The sequence below is a fragment of the Lolium perenne genome, chromosome 4 (assembly GCF_019359855.2).
Source record: "Lolium perenne isolate Kyuss_39 chromosome 4, Kyuss_2.0, whole genome shotgun sequence".
Lineage (NCBI taxonomy): Eukaryota > Viridiplantae > Streptophyta > Magnoliopsida > Poales > Poaceae > Lolium > Lolium perenne.
Genome location: NC_067247.2, coordinates 59,219,360 through 59,245,775, shown reverse-complemented (window position 1 = coordinate 59,245,775; position 26,416 = coordinate 59,219,360). Strand labels below are relative to the sequence as shown.

General features: G+C 42.2%; 1 long non-coding RNA gene across 2 annotated transcripts in view; it reads left to right on the top strand.

Annotated features, from left to right (window-relative positions):
• The first annotated feature begins 1,085 nt into the window (after nt 1-1,085).
• Nucleotides 1,086-26,416, top strand: part of LOC127292663 (uncharacterized) — an 81,095-nt gene continuing 55,764 nt past the window's right edge. The window contains exons 1-2 of one of the 2 annotated variants that reach the window (XR_007845298.2): nt 1,086-1,270; nt 17,354-17,457. This is a non-coding gene — a long non-coding RNA (uncharacterized lncRNA). The remainder of the gene's footprint in view (nt 1,271-17,353; nt 17,458-26,416) is intronic. The other variant, XR_007845296.2, reaches the window with a different exon arrangement.

Here is a 26,416-nt window from a genome sequence, read left to right as displayed (position 1 = left end):
CAAAATGGTGACTGGACTAACACCTATACAATTTGCCTACATGTCATATCTATGTGGCCATTCAATTTAACAACATGTGGTATCCACCTCCTATTCAACACGTTGCACACAAATGCTTCTTGCTAGCTCTGTATGAATCCTTAGGATTCTCCGCCGTGTCTTGCCGATTGTGTTGGACATGAACTTTCTTACCAAGGTTTTTAATCTTGCAAAAAAAATTGTGAACCACCAATGAAATAGATAGTAGTAAAGCTAAATATTTGTTTTGAAAAAGTCATGTGCAAACTATCAAGCAACTATAGTTCAAATTTAACCCACTTTTGATGAGTCAGTAACTATTTGTATACTTGGTGATTTTGGGGTCATTTCAAGAAACTATGTCACCCACGGCCAACGAAGCCACTGCTGGGTGGGACCTTAAACTTGGGTCAAGTGGTATTCACACTCACACTTGGTGGGTACTGAGTACTGGACGACGAAAACACGCCGCGGGAACAGAAATTGGACGCGCGCCACTCGCCCCATTCCCCCGCCGTGCGAAACAAAATATCCCGACTCCGGCACATGCCTATCCCTCACCGGCACCCACCCTCCTCTTCTCTAACCCTAGCCATTTTTCCACCACCGCCACCCACCCCTCGTCTCCTCCCCCCTTTCTCCCCACCGCCGCCACCGCAACTCCCTTCTCTCTTTCCTTCAATCGCGTCAGATCCCGACCCTCCCATCTCTCTCCGATTCCGCAAAGATCCGGGTGACCCATAGCTAGATACCCACCTTATAATATGCCGACATGGCTAGCCTCGGCGGCGGAGCGTGGCCGGGGATGGACCAGGTCACGTCGCCGGAAGATCTAGCCACCTGGTCGGCGGATCTTGTCACAGGCCAGATCTGTCTGCGTCCGATCTGGAGATCAAGGCGACGGAGAACTTCGTCGTCGATGATTTCGAGCTAGCGGTCGAGCTCTACGTCGACTGCAGCATCGCCATCTTCGCCGACTTCGCGTGCAACATATCTAAGGTTCGCTGTCCCCTCCTCTCCTGATTCGATTTCCTCTGGATCCCCTCCCATCGCTTCATGCTCAACCCTTCTTTTACACGCGCCACATCTGTCCAGGAATAGGCGATGTGACCAGTTGACGGCGGATCTGATCATGGGGTTGCCGGACCACGACTTCACACAACCATCTCGACATGACCAACTTCCCTGTGTTGTAGCCAGTTCCTTTTAGCGGGTCTCTGCATCTGTAAAGAAGAGGAAGGGGTACAATCAGGTTGTTGGAGATATGCCCAAGAGGCAATAATAAAAGTGGTTATTATATATCTTTATGTTTATGATAAATGTTTATATACCATGCTATAATTATTAACCGAAACATTGATACATGTGTGATATGTAAACAACAAAGAGTCCCTAGTATGCCTCTTAACTAGCTTGTTGATTAATGGATGATTAGTTTCATAATCATGAACATTGGATGTTATTAATAACAAGGTTATATCATTGTATGAATGATGTAATGGACACACCCAATTAAGCGTAGCATAAGATCACGTCATTAAGTTATTTGCTATAAGCTTTCGATACATAGTTACCTAGTCCTTATGACCATGAGATCATATAAATCACTTATACCGGAAAGGTACTTTGATTACATCAAACGCCACTGCGTAAATGGGTGGTTATAAAGGTGGCATTAAGTATCCGGAAAGTATGAGTTGAGGCATGTGGATCAACAGTGGGATTTGTCCATCCCGATGACGGATAGATATACTTTGGGCCCTCTCGGTGGAATGTCGTCTAATGTCTTGCAAGCATATGAATAAGTTCATAAGAGACCACATACCACGGTACGAGTAAAGAGTACTTGTCAGGAGACGAGGTTGAACAAGGTATAGAGTGATACCGATGATCAAACCTCGGACAAGTAAAATATCGCGTGACAAAGGGAATTGGTATCGTATGTGAATGGTTCATTCGATCATTAAAGTCATCGTTGAATATGTGGGAGCCATTATGGATCTCCAGATCCCGCTATTGGTTATTGGTCGGAGAGAGTACTCAACCATGTCCACATAGTTCGCGAACCGTAGGGTGACACACTTAAGGTTTGATGTTGAAATGGTAGAACTTGAATATGGAATGGAGTTCGAAGTATTGTTCGAAGTCTCGGATGGGATCCCGGACATCACGAGGAGTTCCGGAATGGTCCGGAGAATAAGATTCATATATAGGAAGTCATTTTATAAGTTATAAAATGATCCGGAAGATTTTATGGAAGGTTCTAGAAAAGTCCGGAAGAAATCAATTTGGAAGGCGGAGTCCCGAAGGGACTCCACCTCCCATGGCCGGCCAACCCTAGTGGGGGAGTCCAAGGTGGACTCCACCTAAGGGGGCCGGCCACCCTCCCTCATGGAAGGGTGGGAATCCCACTTGGGTGGGAGTCCCACCTTGGGTAGGTTTCCCTACTACATGGAAGGTTTTGGGTTAGGGTCTTATTCGAAGACTTGTAGTCCAACACTTGGGGGTTCCACCTATATAATGAGGGGCCAAGGGGAGGGGGCCGGCCACCCCAAGACCACAAGGTGGCCGCACCCTATAGTGGCCGGCGCCCCCCTCTCCCAAACCCTAGCCGCCCCCTCTCTCCTCCACCTCTCCCGCACGCTTAGCGAAGCTCCGCCGGAGTTCTCCACCACCACCGCCACCACGCCGTCGTGCTGCCGGATTCAAGGAGGAGCTACTACTTCCGCTGCCCGCTGGAACGGGGAGAAGGACGTCGTCTTCATCAACACCGAACGTGTGACCGAGTACGGAGGTGCTGCCCGATCGTGGCACCGTGATCAAGATCTTCTACGCGCTTTTGCAAGCGGCAAGTGATCGTCTACCGCAGCAATAAGAGCCTACTCTTATATGCTTTGGAAATCTTCAAGGGTGAGTCTCGATCATCCCCTCGTTGCTCCCGTCTTCTAGATTGCATCTTGGCTTGGATTGCGTTCTCGCGGTAGGAAATTTTTTGTTTTCTATGCAACGAATCCCTACAGTGGTATCAGAGCCGTGTCTATGCATAGATGGTTGCACGAGTAGAACACAATGGTTTTGTGGGCGTTGATGCTCTTGTTGTATTTAGTTTGAGTACTTTGCATCTTTGTGGCATAGTGGGATGAAGCGGCCCGGACTAACTTTACATGACCTCGTTCATGAGACTTGTTCCTCGTTCGACATGCAACTTGTATTGCATAAGAGGCTTTGCGGGTGTCTGTCTCTCCTACTATAGTGAAGATTCAATTTACTCTTCTATTGACAACACTAGTATCACCGTTGTGGTTCATGTTCGTATGTAGATTAGATCTCTCTCTAAAACCCTAAACCACGTAAAATATGCAAACCAAATTAGAGACGTCTAACTTGTTTTTGCAGGGTTTGGTGATGTGATATGGCCATAATGTGATGATGAATATGTATGAGATGATCATTATTGTATTGTGGCAACCGGCAGGAGCCTTATGGTTGTCTTTAAATTTCATGTTGAGTAGTATTTCAAAGTAGTTGTAATAGTTGCTACATGAGGTGAACAACCATGAAGACGGTGCCATGGACCTTGACGCTACGCCGACGATGATGGAGATCATGCCCGAAGATGATGGAGATCATGTCCGTGCTTTGGAGATGAAGATCAAAGGCGCAAAGACAAAAGGGCCATATCATATCACATATGAACTGCATGTGATGTTAATCCTTTTATGCATCTTATTTTGCTTAGATCGCGACGGTAGCATTATAAGATGATCCCTCACTAAAATATCAAGATAATAAAGTGTTCATCCTTAGTAGCACCGTTGCCAAGACTTGTCGTTTCGAAGCATCTCGTGATGATCGGGTGTGATAGAATCAACAAGTGAATACAACGGGTGCAAGCCAGTTTTGCACATGCGGATACTAAGGTAGCCTTGACGAGCCTAGCATGTACACACATGGTCTCGGAACACGTGATACCGAAAGGTAGAGCATGAATCATATGATTGATATGATGAACACTTTGAGTGTTCGCCATTGAAATTACACCTTGTCTCGTGATGATCGGACTTAGGTGTGGTTGATTTGGTTCGTGTGATCACTAAGACAATGCGAGGGATATTGTTTTGAGTGGGAGTTCACCTAGATTTTTAATTATGTTGAATTAAAATTTGAACTCAATTTGTCATAAACTTAGTCTAAACTATTGCAAGTATATGTTGTAGAGATGGCGTCCCCAATCAATTTTAACCAGTTCCTAGAGAAAGAAAAGCTTAAGAGCAACGGTAGCAACTTCACCGACTGGTTCCGTCATGTGAGGATCTTCCTCTCTGGCGGAAATCTGCAATTTGTGCTTGATGCACCGCTAGGTGACCCTCCTGCAGAAACTGAAACCGATGAAGTAAAGAATGTTTATGCGACTCGGAAAACTCGGTACTCTCAAGTCCAGTGTGCCATCCTGTGTAGTCTGGAAGCCGATCTTCAAAAACGTTTTGAGCACCACGATCCTCATGAGTTGGTCAATGAGCTGAAAGCTATATTTGAAACTCATGCGGCCATGGAATGCTATGAAGCAACAAAACACTTCTTCAGCTGCATGATGGAAGAAGGCAGCTCCGTTAAGCACATGCTCGCCATGACCGGGCATGCGAAGAAACTCAGTGACTTGGGAATAGTGATTCCTAACAGACTGGGGATTAATCGTGTCCTTCAATCACTGCCACCAAGTTACAAGAACTTTGTGATGAACTACAATATGCAGAACATGAAAAAAGAGTTACCTGAACTCTTTGGCATGCTAAAAGCTGCTGAGATTGAGATCAAGAAAGAGCACCAAGTGTTGATGGTCAACAAGACAACCAGTTTCAAGAAATAGGGCAAGTCTAAGGAAAAATTCAAGAAGGGTGGCAAGAAAGCTGCCACACCTCCTATGAAACCTAAGAACGGCCCTAAGCCTGATGCTGAGTGCTATTACTGCAAGAAGAAGGGACACTGGAAGCGTAATTGCTCCAAGTATCTGGCTGATCTGAAGAGCGGCCTTGTCAAGAAGAAGAAAGAAGGTATATCTGATATACATTTTATAGATGTTTATCTCACTGGTTCTCGTACTAGTACCTGGGTATTTGATACTGGTTCGGTTGCTCATATTTGTAACTCGAAAGAGGAACTAAAGAATAAACGAAGACTACTGAAAGATGAAGTGACGATGCGCGTTGGAAACGGATCCAAAGTCGATGTGATCGCTGTCGGCACACTTTCTCTACATCTACCTTCGGGATTAGTTTTAAGCCTAAATAATTGTTATTTTGTACCCGCGGTGAGCATGATAATTATATCTGGATATTGTTTAATGCAAAATGGTTATTCATTCAAGTCTGAGAATAATGGTTGTTCTATTTTTATGAATAATATCTTTTATGGTCGAGCACCTGAAAAGAATGGCTTATTTCTGTTAGATCTCGATAGTAGTGATACGCATATACATAACATTGATGCTAAGCGAATTAAATTGAATGATAATTCTACTTATATGTGGCACTGTTGTCTTGGTCATATTGGAGTGAAACGCATGAAGAAACTCCATACTGATGGATTACTTGAATCACTTGACTTTGAGTCACTTGATAGATGCAAAGCATGTCTAATGGGAAAAATTACTAAGACTCCATTTTCTGGTATGATGGAGCGAGCTACTGACTTATTGGAAATCATACATACCGATGTGTGCGGACCAATGAGTGTAGCATCACGCGGTGGTTATCGTTATGTTCTAACCTTCACAGATGATCTGAGTAGATATGGGTATATCTATTTCATGAAACATAAATCCGAAACTTTCGAGAAGTTTAAGGAATTCCAAAGTGAAGTAGAAAATCAACGTAACAAGAAGATTAAATTTCTATGATCTGATCGCGGAGGTGAATATCTGAGTTATGAGTTTGGCATGCATTTAAAGAAATGCGGAATACTTTCACAATTGACACCGCCGGGAACACCTCAACGAAACGGTGTGTCCGAACATCGTAATCGAACTCTCTTAGATATGGTTCGTTCTATGATGTCTCTTACTGATTTGCCGTTATCATTTTGGAGTTATGCATTAGAGGCAGCCGCATTCACTTTAAATAGAGCACCATCAAAATCCGTAGAAACGACACCGTATGAATTATGGTTTAATAAGAAACCTAAGCTGTCGTTCCTTAAAGTTTGGGGTTGCGAAGCCTATGTAAAAAAGTTACAACCGGACAAGCTAGAACCCAAAGCGGAGAAATGCATCTTCATAGGATACCCTAAGGAAACTATAGGGTACACTTTCTATCACAAATGCGTCTTCGAGAAGTTGGAACCGACGCTTTGATAAGGTGATCAAAGACTTCGGGTTTATACAGTGTCATGGAGAGGCCTGTATTTACAAGAAAGTGAGTGGGAGCTCTGTAGCATTCCTGATATTATATGTAGATGACATATTATTGATTGGGAATGATATAGAACTATTAAGCTATGTAAAAGGTTATTTGAATAATAGTTTTTCAATGAAAGACCTTGGTGAAGCATCGTATATATTAGGCATCAAGATTTATAGAGATAGATCAAGACGCCTAATAGGGCTATCACAGAGTACATACCTGGACAAGATTCTAAAGAAGTTTAGAATGGACGAAAGTAAGAAAGGGTTCTTACCCATGTTACCAGGCAAGGTCTTGAGTAAGACTCAAGGACCGGCTACGGCAGAAGAAAGAGAAAGGATGAGTCAGATCCCCTATGCTTCGGCAGTAGGCTCTATTATGTATGCCATGCTATGTACTAGACCGGATATTGCACATGCTGTTAGTTTGACTAGCAGATATCAAAGTGATCCAGGGATGGAACACTGGACAGCGGTCAAGAATATCCTAAAGTACTTGAAAAGAACTAAGGATATGTTTCTTTGTTATGGAGGTGACCAAGAGCTCGTTGTAACAAGTTACACCGATGCAAGTTGGAACACTGATCCTGATGACTCAAAGTCACAGTCTGGGTACGTGTTTATATTGAATGGTGTTGCAGTAAGCTGGGCAAGCTCGAAGCAGTGCACGGTAGCGAAGTCTTCAACAGAATCAGAGTACATAGCGGCTTCAGAGACTTCATCAGAAGCGGTATGGATGAAGAGGTTCATTGTAGAGCTCGGTGTGGTTCCTAGTGCATTGGACCCACTAGTCATCTACTGTGACAACATGGGTGCCATCGCCAATGCACAAGAACCAAGGTCACATAAGAGACTGAAGCATATCAAGCTACGTTATCACTCGATTCACGAGTACATCGAAGATGGAGAAGTAAAGATTTGCAAAGTACACACTGATCTGAATGTAGCAGATCCGTTGACTAAAGCTCTCCCTAGGGCAAAGCATGACCAACACCAGAATGCCATGGGTGTTAGGTATATTACAATGTAATCTAGATTATTGACTCTAGTGCAAGTGGGAGACTGTTGGAGATATGCCCAAGAGGCAATAATAAAAGTGGTTATTATATATCTTTATGTTTATGATAAATGTTTATATACCATGCTATAATTGTATTAACCGAAACATTGATACATGTGTGATATGTAAACAACAAAGAGTCCCTAGTATGCCTCTTAACTAGCTTGTTGATTAATGGATGATTAGTTTCATAATCATGAACATTGGATGTTATTAATAACAAGGTTATATCATTGTATGAATGATGTAATGGACACACCCAATTAAGCGTAGCATAAGATCACGTCATTAAGTTATTTGCTATAAGGTTTCGATACATAGTTACCTAGTCCTTATGACCATGAGATCATATACATCACTTATACCGGAAAGGTACTTTGATTACATCAAACGCCAATGCGTAAATGGGTGGTTATAAAGGTGGGTGATACGCGTACAGCACGCGTCCGTTGGGAACCCCAAGAGGAAGGTGTGATGCGTACAGTGGCAAGTTTTCCCTCAGTATGAAACCAAGGTTTATCGAACCAGTAGGAGCCAAGAAGCACGTTGAAGGTTGATGGCGGCGAGATGTAGTGCGGCGCAACACCAGGGATTCCGGCGCCAACGTGGAACCTGCACAACACAAACCAAGTACTTTGCCCCAACGAAACAACGAGGTTGTCAATCTCACCGGCTTGCTGTAACAAAGGATTAGATGTATAGTGTGGATGATGATTGTTTGCAGAAAACAGTAGAACGAGTATTGCAGTAGATTGTATTTCAGTATAGAGAATTGGACCGGGGTCCACAGTTCACTAGAGGTGTCTCTCCCATAAGATAAACAGCATGTTGGGTGAACAAATTACAGTTGGGCAATTGACAAATAGAGAGGGCATGACCATGCACATACATATTATGATGAGTATAGTGAGATTTAATTGGGCATTACGTCAAAGTACATAGACCGCTATCCAGCATGCATCTATGCCTAAAAAGTCCACCTTCAGGTTATCATCCGAACCCCTTCCAGTATTAAGTTGCTAACAATAGACAATTGCATTAAGTATTGCGCGTAATGTAATCAATAACTACATCCTCGGACATAGCATCAATGTTTTATTCCTAGTGGCAACAGCACATCCATAATCTTAGAGGTTTCTCTCACTCCCCCAGATTCACGGAGACATGAACCCACTATCGAGCATAAATACTCCCTCTTGGAGTTACTAGCATCAACTTGGCCAGAGCATCTACTAATAACGGAGAGCATGCAAGATCATAAATAACACATGGATATAAATTGATAATCAACATAACATGGTATTCTCTATTCATCAGATCCCAACAAACACAACATATAGAATTACAGATAGATGATCTTGATCATGTTCGACAGCTCACAAGACCCGACAATTAAGCACAATGAGGAGAAGACAACCATCTAGCTACTGCTATGGACCCATAGTCCAGGGGTAGACTACTCACACATCACTCCGGAGGCGACCATGGCGGCGTAGAGTCCTCCGGGAGATGATTCCCCTCTCCGGCAGGGTGCCGGAGGCGATCTCCTGAATCCCCCGAGATGGGATTGGCGGCGGCGGCGTCTCTGGAAGGTTTTCCGTATCGGGGCTCTCGGTACTGGGGGTTTCGCGACGAAGGCTATTTGTAGGCGGAAGGGTAGGTCAGGGGGCGTCGCGAGGGGCCCAGGAGACAGGTCGGCGCGGCCAAGGGTGGGGCCGCGCCGCCTACCCTCCTGGCCACCTCGTGGCCCCACTTCGTTGACTCTTTGGTCTTCTGGAAGCTTCGTGGCAAAATAGGACCCTGGGCGTTGATTTCGTCCAATTCCGAGAATACTTCCTTACTAGGATTTCTGAAACCAAAAACAGCAGAAACGACAAGCGGCACTTCGGCATCTTGTTAATAGGTTAGTTCCAGAAAATGCATAAATATGACATAAAGTGTGCATAAAACATGTAGATATCATCAATAATGTGGCATGGAACATAAGAAATTATTGATACGTCGGAGACGTATCAGCATCCCCAAGCTTAGTTTCTGCTCGTCCCGAGCAGGTAAACGATAAACAAAGATAATTTCTGGAGTGACATGCCATCATAACCTTGATCATACTATTGTAAGCATATGTAGTGAATGCAGCGATCAAAACAATGTATATGACATGAGTAAACAAATGAATCATATAGCAAAGACTTTTCATGAATAGTACTACAAGACAAGCATCAATAAGTCTTGCATAAGAGTTAACTCATAAGGCAATAATTCAAAGTAGAGGTATTGAAGCAACACAAAGGAAGATGAAGTTTCAGCGGTTGCTTTCAACTTATAACATGTATATCTCATGGATAGTTGTCAATGTAAAGTAATATAACAAGTGCAATATGCAAGTATGTAGGAATCAATGCACAGTTCACACAAGTGTTTGCTTCTTGAGGTGGAGAGAGATAGGTGAACTGACTCAACAATAAAAGTAAAAGAAAGGTCCTTCAAAGAGGAAAGCATCGATTGCTATATTTGTGCTAAAGCTTTGGTTTTGAAAACAAGAAACAATTTTGTCAACGGTAGTAATAAAGCATATGTGTTATGTAAATTATATCTTACAAGTTACAAGCCTCATGCATAGTATACTAATAGTGCCCGCACCTTGTCCTAATTAGCTCGGATTACCTGGATTATCATCGCAATGCACATGTTTTAACCAAGTGTCACAAAGGGGTACCTCTATGCCGCCTGTACAAAGGTCTAAGGAGAAAGCTCGCATCGGATTTCTCGCTATTGATTATTCTCAACTTAGACATCCATACCGAGACAACATAGACAACAGATAATGGACTCCTCTTTTATGCATAAGCATTCAACAACAATTAATTTTCTCATATGAGATTGAGGATATATGTCCAAAACTGAAACTTCCACCATGGATCATGGCTTTAGTTAGCGGCCCAATGTTCTTCTCTAACATTATGCAATGCTCTAACCATTTTAGCGGTAAATCTCCCTTACTTCAGACAAGACGAACATGCATAGCAACTCACATGATATTCAATAAAGAGTAGTTGATGGCGTCCCCAGGAACATGGTTATCGCACAACAAGCAACTTAATAAGAGATAAAGTGCATAAGTACATATTCAATACCACAATAGTTTTTAAGCTATTTGTCCCATGAGCTATATATTGTAAAGGTAAAGGATAGAAATTTAAAGGTAGCACTCAAGCAATTTACTTTGGAATGGCGGAGAAATACCATGTAGTAGGTAGGTATGGTGGACACAAATGGCATAGTGGTTGGCTCAAGGATTTGGATGCATGAGAAGTATTCCCTCTCGATACAAGGCTTAGGCTAGCAAGGCTATTTGAAACAAACACAAGGATGAAGCGGTGCAGCAAAACTCACATAAAAGACATATTGAAAACATTATAAGACTCTACACCGTCTTCCTTGTTGTTCAAACTCAATACTAGAAATTATCTAGACCTTAGAGAGACCAAATATGCAAACCAAATTTTAGCATGCTCTATGTATTTCTTCATTAATAAGTGCAAAGTATATGATGCAAGAGCTTAAACACGAGCACAACAATTGCCAAGTATCACATTATCCAAGACATTATAGCAAATTACTACATGTATCATTTTCCAATTCCAACCATATAACAATTTAACGAAGAAGAAACTTCGCCATGAATATTATGAGTAGAGCCTAAGGACATACTTGTCCATATGCAATAGCGGAGCGTGTCTCTCTCCCACACAAAGAATGCTAGGATCCATTTAATTCAAACAAAACAAAAACAAAAACAAACCGACGCTCCAAGCAAAGCACATAAGATGTGACGGAATAAAAATATAGTTTCAGGGGAGGAACCTGATAATGTTGTCGATGAAGAAGGGGATGCCTTGGGCATCCCCAAGCTTAGACGCTTGAGTCTTCTTGATATATGCAGGGGTGAACCACCGGGGCATCCCCAAGCTTAGAGCTTTCACTCTCCTTAATCATGTTGTATCATCTCCCTCTCTTGATCCTTGAAAACTTCCTCCACACCAAACTCAAAACAACTCATTAGAGGGTTAGTGCACAATCAAAATATACATGTTCAGAGGTGACATAATCATTATTAACACTTCTGGACATTGCACAAAGCTACTGAAAGTCAATGGAATCGAAATATCCATCGTACATAACAAAACAGGCAATGCGAAATAAAAGGCAGAATCTATCAAAACAGAACAGTTCGTAAAGACGAATTTTATTGAGGCACCAGACTTGCTCAAATGAAAATGCTCAAATTGAATGAAAGCTGCGTACATATCTGAGGATCACTCACGTAAATTGGCATAATTTTCTGAGTTACCTACAGAGAATTTTGCCCAGATTCGTGACAGCAAAGAAATCTGTTTCTGCGCAGTAATCCAAATCTAGTATGAACCTTACTATCAACGACTTTACTTGGCACAACAAAACTCAAAACTAAGATAAGGAGAGGTTGCTATAGTAGTAAACAACTTCCAAGACACAAAAATAAAAACAAAGTACTGTAGTAAAAACATGGGTTGTCTCCCATAAGCGCTTTTCTTTAACGCCTTTCAGCTAGGCGCAGAAAGTGTGCATCAAGTATTATCAAGAGACGAAGTATCAACATCATAATTTGTTCTAATAATAGAATCAAAAGGTAACTTCATTCTCTTTCTAGGGAAGTGTTCCATACCTTTCTTGAGAGGAAATTGATATTTAATATTACCTTCCTTCATATCAATGATAGCACCAACAGTTCGAAGAAAAGGTCTTCCCAATATAATGGGACAAGATGCATTGCATTCAATATCCAAGACAACAAAATCAACGGGGACAAGGTTATTGTTAACAGTAATGCGAACATTATCAACTTTCCCCAAAGGTTTCTTTGTAGAATGATCAGCAAGATTAACATCCAAATAACAATTTTTCAATGGTGGCAGGTCAAGCATATTATAGATTTTCTTAGGCATAACAGAAATACTTGCACCAAGATCACATAAAGCATTACAATCAAAGTCATTGACCTTCATCTTAATGATGGGCTCCCAACCATCCTATAGCTTCCTAGGAATAGAAGCTTCGCGTTCTAATTTCTCTTCTCTAGCTTTTGTGAGAGCATTTGTAATATGTTTCGTGAAAGCCAAATTTATAGCACTAGCATTAGGACTTTTAGCAAGTTTTTGTAAGAACTTTATAACTTCAGAGATGTGGAAATCATCAAAATTTAAACCATTATAATCTAAAGCAATGGGATCATCATCCCCAATGTTGGAAAAAATTTCAGCAGCTTTATCACGAGCGATTTAATGATTTTAAGCAGTTTGAGCGATTTTTCGCGCTTTGCATTAGAAGTGGAAACATTGCTAACACCAATTCTTTTATTATTATTAGTAGGAGGTGCAGCAACTTGTGTAACATTAGCATTGCTAGTGGTGGTAATAGTCCAAACTTTAGCTATATTATCTTCTTTTTCATTTTCTTCTCTTTCCCACCTAGCACGCAATTCGGCCATCAATCTTATATTCTCATTAATTCTAACTTGGATGGCATTTGCTGTAGTAACAATTTTATTATGATGATTTTCATTAGGCATAACTTTCGATTTCAAAAGATCAACATCAGCAACAAGACTATCGACTTTAGAAGCAAGTATATCAATTTTCCCAAGCTTTTCTTCAACAGATTTGTTAAAAGCAGTTTGTGTACTAATAAATTCTTTAAGCATGGCTTCAAGTCCAGGGGGTGAATTCCTATTATTGTTGTAAGAATTCCCATAGCCGTTGCCATTATTATAAGGATATGGCCTATAGTTGTTACTAGAATTGTTCCGGTAAGCATTGTTGTTGAAATTATTATTTTTAATGAAGTTTACATCAACATGTTCTTCTTGAGCAACCAATGAAGCTAACGGAACATTATTAGGATCAACATTAGTCCTATCATTCACAAGCATAGACATAATAGCATCAATCTTATCACTCAAGGAAGAGGTTTCTTCGACAGAATTTACCTTCTTACCTTGTGGAGCTCTTTCCGTGTGCCATTCAGAGTAATTGATCATCATATTATCAAGAAGCTTTGTCGCCTCGCCAAGAGTGATGGACATAAAGGTACCTCCAGCAGCTGAATCCAATAGGTTCCGCGAAGAAAAATTCAGTCCTGCATAAAAGGTTTGGATGATCATCCAAGTAGTCAGTCTATGGGTTGGGCAATTTTTAACCAAAGATTTCATTCTTTCCCATGCTTGTGCAACATGCTCAGTATCCAATTGTTTAAAATTCATTATGCTACTACTCAAAGATATAATTTTATCAGGGGGATAATATCTACCAATAAAAGCATCCTTGCATTTAGTCCATGAATCAATACTATTCTTAGGCAGAGATAGCAACCAATCTTTAGCTCTTCCTCTTAATGAGAAAGGGAACAATTTTAATTTTATAATATCACCATCTACATCTTTATACTTTTGCATTTCACAAAGTTCAACAAAATTATTGAGATGGGCAGCAGCATCATCAGAACTAACACCAGAAAATTGCTCTCGCATAACAAGATTCAGTAAAGCAGGTTTAATTTCAAAGAATTCTGCTGTAGTAGCAGGTGGAGCAATGGGTGTGCATAAGAAATCATTATTATTTTTGGTTGTGAAGTCACACAACTTAGTATTTTCAGGAGTACCCATTTTAGCAATAGTAAATAAAGCAAACTAGATAAAGTAAATGCAAGTAACTAATTTTTTTGTGTTTTTAATATAGCAAACAAGATAGCAAATAAAGTAAAACTAGCAACTAATTTTTTTGTATTTTGATTTAGTGCAGCAAACAAAGTAGTAAATAAAACTAAGCAAGACAAAAACAAAGTAAAGAGATTGCGATGTGGAGACTCCCCTTGCAGCGTGTCTTGATCTCCCCGGCAACGGCGCCAGAAAAAGAGCTTGATACGCGTACAGCACGCGTCCGTTGGGAACCCCAAGAGGAAGGTGTGATGCGTACAGTGGCATGTTTTCCCTCAGTATGAAACCAAGGTTTATCGAACCAGTAGGAGCCAAGAAGCACGTTGAAGGTTGATGGCGGCGAGATGTAGTGCGGCGCAACACCAGGGATTCCGGCGCCAACGTGGAACCTGCACAACACAAACCAAGTACTTTGCCCCAACGAAACAGCGAGGTTGTCAATCTCACCGGCTTGATGTAACAAAGGATTAGATGTATAGTGTGGATGATGATTGTTTGCAGAAAACAGTAGAACGAGTATTGCAGTAGATTGTATTTCAGTATAGAGAATTGGACCGGGGTCCACAGTTCACTAGAGGTGTCTCTCCCATAAGATAAACAGCATGTTGGGTGAACAAATTACAGTTGGGCAATTGACAAATAGAGAGGGCATGACCATGCACATACATATTATGATGAGTATAGTAAGATTTAATTGGGCATTACGTCAAAGTACATAGACCGCTATCCAGCATGCATCTATGCCTAAAAAGTCCACCTTCAGGTTATCATCCGAACCCCTTCCAGTATTAAGTTGCTAACAACAGACAATTGCATTAAGTATTGCGCGTAATGTAATCAATAACTACATCCTCGGACATAGCATCAATGTTTTATCCTAGTGGGCACAGCACATCCATAAATCTTAGAGGTTTCTCTCACTCCCCCAGATTCACGGAGACATGAACCCACTATCGAGCATAAATACTCCCTCTTGGAGTTACTAGCATCAACTTGGCCAGAGCATCTACTAATAACGGAGAGCATGCAAGATCATAAACAACACATGGATATAAATTGATAATCAACATAACATGGTATTCTCTATTCATCGGATCCCAACAAACACAACATATAGAATTACAGATAGATGATCTTGATCATGTTCGGCAGCTCACAAGACCCGACAATTAAGCACAATGAGGAGAAGACAACCATCTAGCTACTGCTATGGACCCATAGTCCAGGGGTAGACTACTCACACATCACTCCGGAGGCGACCATGGCGGCGTACAGTCCTCCGGGAGATGATTCCCCTCTCCGGCAGGGTGCCGGAGGCGATCTCCTGAATCCCCCGAGATGGGATTGGCGGCGGCGGCGTCTCTGGAAGGTTTTCCGTATCGTGGCTCTCGGTACTGGGGGTTTCGCGACGAAGGCTATTTGTAGGCGGAAGGGTAGGTCAGGGGGTGTCGCGAGGGGCCCAGGAGACAGGTCGGCACGGCCAAGGGTGGGGCCACGCCGCCTACCCTCCTGGCCACCTCGTGGCCCCACTTCATTGACTCTTCGGTCTTCTGGAAGCTTCGTGGCAAAATAGGACCCTGGGCGTTGATTTCGTCCAATTCCGAGAATATTTCCTTACTAGGATTTCTGAAACCAAAAACAGCAGAAAACAGCAACTGGCACTTCGGCATCTTGTTAATAGGTTAGTTCCAGAAAATGCATAAATATGACATAAAGTGTGCATAAAACATGTAGATATCATCAATAATGTGGCATGGAACATAAGAAATTATCGATACGTCAGAGACGTATCAGTGGGATTAAGTATCCGGAAAGTATGAGTTGAGGCATATGGATCAACAGTGGGATTTGTCCATCCCGATGACGGATAGATATACTCTGGGCCCTCTCGGTGGAATGTCGTCTAATTTCTTGCAAGCATATGAATAAGTTCATAAGAGACCACATACCACGGTACGAGTAAAGAGTACTTGTCAGGAGACGTGGTTGAACAAGTTATAGAGTGATACCGATGATCAAACCTCGGACAAGTAAAATATCGCGTGACAAAGGGAATTGGTATCGTATGTGAATGGTTCATTCGATCACTAAAGTCATCGTTGAATATGTGGGAGCCATTATGGATCTCCAGATCCCGCTATTGGTTATTGGTCGGAGAGAGTACTCAACCATGTCCACATAGTTCGCGAACCGTAGGGTGACACACTTAAGGTTTGATGTTGAAATGGTAGAACTTGAATATGGAATGGAGTTCGAAGTATTGTTCGAAGTCTCGGATGGGATCCCGGACATCACGAGGAGTTCCGGAATGGTCCGGAGAATAAGATTCATATATAGGAAGTCATTTTATAAGTTATAAAATGATCCGGAAGATTTTATGGAAGGTTCTAGAAGGTTCTAGAAAAGTCCAGAAGAAATCAATTTGGAAGGCGGAGTCCCGAAGGGACTCCACCTCCCATGGCCGTCCAACCCTAGTGGGGGAGTCCAAGGTGGACTCCACCTAAGGGGGCCGGCCATCCCCCCTCATGGAAGGGTGGGAATCCCACTTGGGTGGGAGTCCCACCTTGGGTAGGTTTCTCTACTACATGGAAGGTTTTGGGTTGGGGTCTTATTCGAAGACTTGTAGTCCAACACTTGGGGGTTCCACCTATATAATAAGGGGCCAAGGGGAGGGGGCCGGCCACCCCAAGACCACAAGGTGGCCGCACCCTACAGTGGCCGGCGCCCCCTCTCCCAAACCCTAGCCGCACGCTTAGCGAAGCTCCGCCGGAGTTCTCCACCACCACCGCCACCACGCCATCGTGCTGCCGGATTCAAGGAGGAGCTACTACTTCCGCTGCCCGCTGGAACGGGGAGAAGGACGTCGTCTTCATCAACACCGAACGTGTGACCGAGTACGGAGGTGCTGCCCGATCGTGGCACCGTGATCAAGTTCTTCTACGCGCTTTTGCAAGCGGCAAGTGATCGTCTACCGCAGCAATAAGAGCCTACTCTTATAGGATTTGGAAATCTTCAAGGGTGAGTCTCGATCATCCCCTCGTTGCTCCCGTCTTCTAGATTGCATCTTGGCTTGGATTGCGTTCTCGCGGTAGGAATTTTTTTTTCTATGCAACAAATCCCTACACAGGTACCATGAGCTGGAGGGCAAGGGAGAAGGTTGCTGGCAACGAGGGTTAGATTTTGTGATTTCTCGTGATGCTCTCAGTCTAGTGTGTCATCTGGAAGAATGAGGTTTGTTGGGCTCTGCATTCTAGCTACAATTTCATGCACCACTTGATCTGAATGTTTTGTTCAAAAGCAAAGACTGTAATTGATTGTACATACTATGAAGCATCCAGCATTGCAGACACTCATATCTCTGTATGGTCTGCTGATTGAGTGGGTTATAAAATGCATGCCTTAACGCTTATTAGAAAGCACGCATGTTTGAGACATGTGACATGTAATCTATGATCTTTGCTCTTGTACTACTATCTGTTCTACTAAGAACTACTCCCTGAAATAATTCTTTGTCTCATTAGTACACATTATAAGCCATCCATATATGCCCCTTTTAAGTGATTAGAATTTCAACTGCACTTCTCTCGGTACAATTTGTTGACATGGGCTGAGCTCACTGATCTTTATATTGTTGTTGCTACATAAACTTTATTAACCTTTTTAACATGGTTCGATCACTGCATGGTGGTACTTCCCTAACAGAGCATGGGTCACTAGCATTACTGGAGTCGTGATGTACTGTTGTATGACTCAAGTAGTGGCCTCCCCTACCCTTCAGCAAATTGAGTGTTATGCTAATCATGCTTCAGTGTGTTTGCTAATCATGCTTCTATCTGGTTGTTAATGCAACATAAAAGAAATTGAAGATAAAGTTTATTTTCCTAAATCGTAGAATTGTTCTAGTAGCATATTGATACGTCCAATTTGCATCACTATTTTGTATCATAATTTGCTGTTATTCATTGATATATTTCATATTTGGACACAATACTTATGTTATTTCATCTATTTTTCATGTTTCATCATTATTGGAGGATCGAGCACCGAAGCCAGGATTCAGCTGGAAAAAGCACCGCCAGAATGCAATATTTCGGAAGATCAACTGTGGAAGGAAATTATACCAAAAATCCTATTTTTCCAGATGACGAAGGAAGCCAGAAGGGGGAGCTGAGAAGACCCAAGGTGGGGCCAGACCACAGGCCGGCGCGGCCCATGGCCTGGCCGCGCCACCTTGTGGTGTGGGGGCCCCACAGCCTCTTTTGCCTCCTTTTCTTCGCGAAACCCTTCGTCCCGAAGACCTAAGCCACAGAGGGTACCTCGCAAAGAGTTACAGCCGCCTCTGCGGGGCGGAGAACACCAGAGAGAAAAGAGCTCTCCGGCGGGCTGAGATCCGCCGGGGAAATTCCCTCCGGGAGGGGGAAATCGACGCCATCGTCACCGTCATCGAGTTGGACATCATCTCCATCACCATCATCATCATCTCCACCATCATCACCACCGTCTCCACCGCTGGACATCGTCACCGCCGTAGCAATTTGGGTTTGATCTTGATTGTTTGATAGGGGAAACTCTCCCGGTATCGATTTCTACTTGTTGTTGATGCTATTGAGTGAAACCATTGAACCAAGGTTTATGTTCAGATTGTTATTCATCATCATATCACCTCTGATCATGTTCCATATGATGTCTCGTGAGTAGTTCGTTTAGTTCTTGAGGACATGGGTGAAGTCTAACTGTTAGTAGTGAACTATGGTTGAGTAATATTCAATGGTATGATATTTAAGTTGTGGTGTTATTCTTCTAGTGGTGTCATGTGAACGTCGACTACATGACACTTCACCTTTATGGTCCTAGGGGAATGCATCTTGTACTCGTTTGCCAATTGCGGGGTTGCCGGAGTGACAAAAACCTAAACCCCCGTTGGTATATCGATGCAGGAGGGATAGCAGGATCTCAGAGTTTAAGGCTGTGGTTAGATTTATTCTTAATTACTTTCTTGTAGTTGCGGATGCTTGCAAGGGGTATAATCACAAGTATGTATTAGTCCTAGGAAGGGCGGTACATTAGCATAGGTTCACCCACACAACACTTATCATAACAATGAAGATTATTTAGCCGTATGTAGCGAAAGCACTAGACTAAAATCCCGTGTGTCCTCGAGAACGTTTGGTCATTATAAGTAAACAACCCGGCTTGTCCTTTGTGCTAAAAAGGATTGAGCCACTCGCTGCAATTATTACTCTCGCACTTTATATACTCATACTTTATTCGTCTGTTACATCAAAACCCCCTGAATACTTGTCTGTGAGCATTTACAGTGAATCCTTCATCGAAACTGCCTGTCAACACCTTCTGCTCCTCGTTGGGTTCGACACTCTTTCTTATCGAAGATACTACGATACACCCCCTATACTTGTGGGCCATCAAGACTATTTTCTGGCACCGTTGCCGGGGAGTGAAGCGCTATTGGTAAGTGGAATTGGTAAGGGAAATATCTACTGTTTGTGCTGATTTTATTTTTGCCTGCTGCCATAATTCATTATGGAGAGATCTTCTCTCGAATGTTTATTTGGAAAATCTGCTACTACTGCAAAGGTAGTGGATGAGGCGCCAGGTAAAGAAGAGATACCATACAAAATACCTATGAAAATTATTGAACGCGTAGTGAATAACCGTTATACAGGGGATGGAACTGTCCACCCTGGAGATCATTTACTGTTCTTGCATGAATTATGCAGTTTATTCAAGTGTGCAGGTATTGCTATGGATGAAGTGAGGAAGAAACTATTCGCTATATCGCTGTCTGGTAAAGCAGCGCATTGGTATAAATTACTGGATAATGGGGATTCTCTTGAATGGAATGATATTGTGCCCCGGTTTTATTTTAAGTTCTATCCTCCAAGTGAAATTCACAAGGATCGGAATCGCATATATAATTTTTGGCCTCATGATGGAGAGAGTATTGCCCAAGCTTGGGGGAGATTGAAGTCTTTAATGCTCAAATGCCCCATTCATGAGCTTCCTGGTAATGTTATTATTGATAATTTCTATGCAAGACTTTCTTTTGAAGACAAGACCTTGCTGGATACTTCTTGTTCTGGATCATTCACGCGCAATAAGGAAGAGTTTAAAAGGGACCTTCTTAATCGGATCCAGGAAAATACTGAAGGATGGGAGATCGACAAAGATAGAGAATCAGGTATAAATTATGATTACAAATGCATTGAAGCTTTTATGGATACTGATAAATTTCGTAATATGAGTGCTACATATGGTCTTGATTCTCAAGTTGCTGCAAATCTTTATAAAGCTTTTGCCTCTCATTATGAATTGCCTAAGAAGAATTTTGATAAGTATCATGAACCGTATAAAGATAAAATTGATCCATCTATTAATAAATGCGTTGTAGTTGAAACTATTGATCATGTTATTCCTGAAGCTTATATTGAAAAAACTCCTTTCCCTGCTAAAATGAAGGAGTACTCTGTTATAAATAGTGCGGTTCATAAAAGTGAAAAGAAACCTATTGTAATAACCCAGAACATAGGAACAACGAAGGGTAGATTTAGAAATGGGATGTGCATTTCATCGCAAAACGGGGGAAATTTTCGCGCCTTATTGCAACTAAACCTAAGAGGGATCGAGGTTCTCTCTCATTTTGCACTTAGGGTTAGGCAATGTGAGTTAGGGAAATTTTGACATGATCTCTTTTGTAACTTGTTACTTTGGGGAATGTTTGCATTTGATAAGTGTTAAACAATTAACTATAAACATCACACCATATAAACATTGAATTTAGAATTCAAACACAAGATATAAAATTCAAATCACTTTGAATTTCAAAGTGAATATCAAATAATATTTCATCAAGAATATAAACATTATATAATACAAAGCTCATAAACCAAAACTTGAGCTTTATTGATATACAACACAATTACAAAGTCTTTACAATATTCTTGATACAAGAATTGAGATATAATGACCAGAATAAAAAAGAAAAGGAAAATTACAAGTTTAATTCTAAACTAAACCTAAACTAAGTGTCTTGAGGATGATCTTCTGGCCATAGCATCATCCAAACCTGCAAAATAAAACAGAGAACAAGAACTAGCCAGAATATAAGTGTTAACACAAGATTCAGTTTAGACAGTTAGCAGAAATAACACAAAGTTCAGTTTGGACAGTGAAACTGTCACAGCACACTTGTGCTTGTCCAAAATCCTGGACAGCACAAGATAAACATAGGCAGACCAGCACTGAGCAAGTCACAGGGGCTCAAGTTTCACCATATGAAGGCTGTTGCTAGGCAAGCAACAGCAAGGCAAGGCTAGGGGTGAGTCATAAAGTAAATGAGCCTGTGTGTCATGGCCAGGGAAGAAGTAGAGGCCATATAAATAGCACACAAACCCTAGAACCTTGACAGTCGACCAGAATTGCAAATCACCAGGTAAGGGTGAAGCAAGAACAAGCACAGTTCATCCAGTTCATAACCAAGAACAGAAACCAACACAACCAACTTAGCCACCAGGAATCATGGTGACCTGAGAAGATCAACCAGAGATTGGAGGTGAAGGGCTGAGTACAGAAACCCCAAGTCTGCATCAACCAAATATTTCACACTAGGAGCTGGAATAAGGTATACCAAGTTCCTGGACAGATCCAATGGATCTGATCCATCACATATGCATGAAATAAGCATGGGAATGAGCAGATGCTCATATGGGTAGATCATCACTTGGTTTTCACCAAGGATTACTGCCAGTCAAAAAGCTACTAAAAATAGAAAAGCATCTAGGTACAGATCTTGTACACAGAAACTAGCACACATGCACAGATGCACACACTAGCCAGATCACATGCACAGATAGCACCAGTAGATGTATTACAAGGATTAGCAGCTAATAAGACTACACAGTAAATCCTAAGCTATGAACCATCAGTAAACCCTAGATTTTATCAGGCAAACATATTGGCATTCATATCAAGTATGATTCCCAAATATGCAAGCAAAGGTTGAGTAGCCACAAGATCCAACTAACTAAGTAAGCAACCAATCAGTAGCAAGGCTACTGAGGTCACATCACACTTAGCATCAATTAAAAGAAAGCCAAATATAACACATCATTATCCAGGAATGGATTCAGATTCAATTGCTTGCTAAACACTCATGAATAGCCAAATCATTTGCAAGCAAGTCATTTAAATCATTACTGCATAAGCAGTTCATCATAATTTAATTAATACAAGCATGAATTTATCACAGATCCATGCTTAGCACTGACAGTAGCACACTATTAAGCAACACAACTTAATCACTGCACCATAGCCACTGGAGCAAGTCCAGTAGCTTGAATGAGCAACAACATAGTGATGCTTGAGCATCAGCATCACAAGGAAATTGAATCACTTAGCCACAGTATTAATCAGTAAGCCATCACTGACATTGAATTGATCAAATGGATCAATTAGATCAAGTCAAGCTACACAGGGAAGTTAGCCAACAAGCAAGAAATGATCCAATGGATCATTGGCTTGCATAGACAGCACTGAAGCATATCACAGGCACCACTGGCACACACACAAGTGTCACAGATGCATCACAAGTACACCTAGACAAGCAAGCATGATATACCAGTAAGCACAAGCAAGCCATAGTCAAGCATAGCATGGCACAATTAGCTTTTGAGCAAGCACAGTAGAGCATGGCAAGTACAGTGCATGCTAGGAGCAGCAGAGAAGCAAGCACAACATGAATAGCAAGCAAAGCAGCATGTGCCAGTACCAGTAAATGGTAATTGGGCCATGAGCTTGCAGTAAACAGAAGCACAGGAAGATTGCGCAGCAATAGCATGGCTCTGCGTGATCACAGGATCACCTGAGAGCAACAGAGCATGAGGAGGAAGAAGAACAGTGGCAAGGGAGGCGCACAGAAGAGAAGGAGGAGATGCAACACTTACTTGCGCCTGGAAGCAGAAGCTAGGGCATGGCGAGGCAGTGCTCGCGCGGCCCTAACAGCTGCAAGTCCAGGGAAGGCGCCGACGTTACGCCGGCGAAACCCAAAACACGAACCAGCACCACCGTAGCAGATGCACCTGAGGCAACGGCACGAGTACTGCGAGCAGCACCCGCGCCAAGCCAACCCCAGGAGCGCACCCATCGTCGGCGAGGACGAGAGCTCGCCGGAGTTCGTCAAGGCGAATCTCCGCGAGATCCAGGACGGAGGCGATTCGCCAGGAGAGGACGAGAAGGGGAAAACTACGCGGACAGATCGATAGATCTGCACGCGGCGGTTCTAGTTCGGTAGGTGGCTACGGCGGAGGAGCACGGCGATGGCCGGAGCGAGGCGGCGGCCATGGCGGCGACGCCATCGCCAGAGCGTCGCGAGAGGCTAGGGTTAGAGGTGAACGAGAGAGAGAGGGCCGAGTGAGTGAGAGAGAGGTGGGCCGTTCGGCGCCACCGAACCCAAAAGGGATTGGCCTTATTGGGCTGTCCCTGGGTTTAGGTAAATGGGCTGGGCCCAATATGGGTCCAGGGGGGTATTTTAGTCTTTTAACATTTAATAAAAAGCCAGAACTTTACCAAATTTTAATAAATCAAATACAACTCTAAAAATCCATTAAAAATTGGATTAATGAATGAAAAATAAATCTTAACAAGAATAAAATATGAAATGGAATTTATGAAACAAATTTAAAATTATGAATTTTAAGAATTTAAATAATAACTTGGAATTTAAAATTATTATTTCCTTGTAATTAAAATTCAAGGAAAAATCTCAAATAAGTTCAAATACTTATTTTCAAACATTTCAAAATGAAATTCTAATATTCCAAGTCATTTCTATTGAAAAGGGTATTTTTCCAAGAAAAATACTATATTCATTTTTTTTCCAAAAACTATAGAGGTAACTCAATAATTTCAAATTATTTTTGGAATGATTAAGGAAATCATCAAGTAAAATAGTTTTACTTTGAATTGTGTACTTTGTGTGAATTAAAAGGATTAATACTTTTAAATCAATTGTAAATTACTGTCAAAGACATAAATCTTAAACGCAACCCTAAATTGATATGACTCAGTGGGGTAAAGGGGTCCAACATAAAATAATACATCCATGATTGCATTATTTGGATTTTATAACATTGTCCTTACCAGACAATGATGCTTCTTACAGAACCCGAGGTCCAGGTTCCATCAACTGCATTGAACTGCACTATCTCGCAGTCCACAGGCAAGTTCACCCTTGCTCATGTCAACTTGAGTATTTTTATTACTTTAATGCAAAGCTATATACTTATCATTCCTGCATCGCAAATGAAATGTTACTTTCCAACTATGAATATGACTATGTGGCTGGCAATGGAACCATGGTATGTGTTGATATGGTGGAGGTTCCATTGCAATGGGTTATATCACCCTAGGATTAATTACCAATGCCGTCCAGTGATTCTAGCGCCGTACAAATCGCGTTGACCATGAGATCTATAATGGCTCTGGGGAAGCCAGCCGTATCTTTTCCCTTCTGCACGCCAACGGATTGGTAGAGCCGGTGGGGTGTTGGAGGCACTTCCGCAATAGGTTGGGATATCCTTTTAAATCCCCATCCATTAGTGATGATAAGCTCTACCATCTATGAAGGATTGTCCGGAGTACACCGTGAGTAAAGCCGTATTATCGGGGGAAGTCTACTGGGGGTGTACGGTTGGACAAAAGGGTGGGTTTGCAGTCGCGGAGAAGGTGGTGTGGGCTTGGATCTTTATACCTGGCCTCACACCAAAGGAAGTGTGAACGGGGGCAAGTCCCTGCGGATGGCAAAAAGGGTGAGATCTCTTGTGGGAAAAGTAACGCACCTCTGCAGAGTGTATCAAATTGTGGCTGTCACTCCCTGTTCCGGGAAGGGAACTGCGAACGCGGCAGGAAAGGAACTCCACGAAGTTCTAGTCAACCTGTGAAGACTGACGGGCATAGTTTTCATAATAAAAGCAACCTTTTGAAGAAATGATTGCAAAACATGCATTGACCTGCGATTTCCTGATCAATGGTCGTAGCTAGTGCATCAAACACCTTTTACTCTTTTAGAACTTGCTAAGTACCCCTGTACTCACTTTCTTTCGACACCCTTGCTAGACTGTGATCCGGAAGTGGAGGCCATCAACGATGGAGCACCGGAAGGAAGTTATGAGCTGGTCTACGAAGAACCTGATCTTACCGGCGGAGTGGAAGGCGTAGACTATGGGATAGTCTATGGACCAGATGACACGGAGGTGGAGGAGTAGTGACATACCCTAGCATCATAGAGCCGAGCAACGTAGAACTTACCTAAATAAGTTGTTGAGCTCTTCATATTTAGTTATAAGTTGTAATCGTACTTTAGTAGTATCTTAGGATGTTCTCATAGGACCTGTGAGAATATCAACTTGTAAGACAATGTTTGTAATAATGTATGGAGTGTTATGACCTGCAATGTTTTTGTTGTACCACTCTGAGGGATATGGCAAATTGTGAAGAAGTCCCTTCACAAAGATCATATCAACGACTTGTATACTACAACATGCAGTGGTATGCTGGGTCACCGCAGCTGGTATCAGAGCAAATGTTGCGACCTTAGGTTGGAAAAACCTAGTATAGGGAAGAAACCTGTAGGAGTCTAGTAGAAATAGTAAAGGATTCTCTAGAAATATGGTGATTATTCACTTGAGAATAGCAAAACCATATATTTTAGTGCGATAATTCTTTATTATAGCTATTATGATGCATTATCACTACTAATATTCTGCTTTTGTATACAGCCGTAATGGCGAACACTTTTCCTAAGAGGACTTTGAGGAAGGTTGAGGGATGGCTCGGTGATTATGATGGTCCAATAACAGCTCTCCTGTGTGGGATGCTGAAGGAACTTCATTGTGATCCACGGATACCTGTTATCAAGTATACCTACTATGATGGGGAAATCCTAGCCAAGTGCAGAGTATCGGTCCAATTACCGGAAAAACTGCTGATGAGTCGTATAATGCCATACGGAGAAGCCAAAACTATCACCACAGCCTACCACATGGGCCTATTCAAGGCAATCCTTGAGATAACGCAGCACAAGTCAGTAGAACTGCTATGTTCAGAGTTTTCTCATATACCTCATGCCGAGGAAGATGAGGATCCCACTCTGAATCATTTGGTGTTAGCACACAGA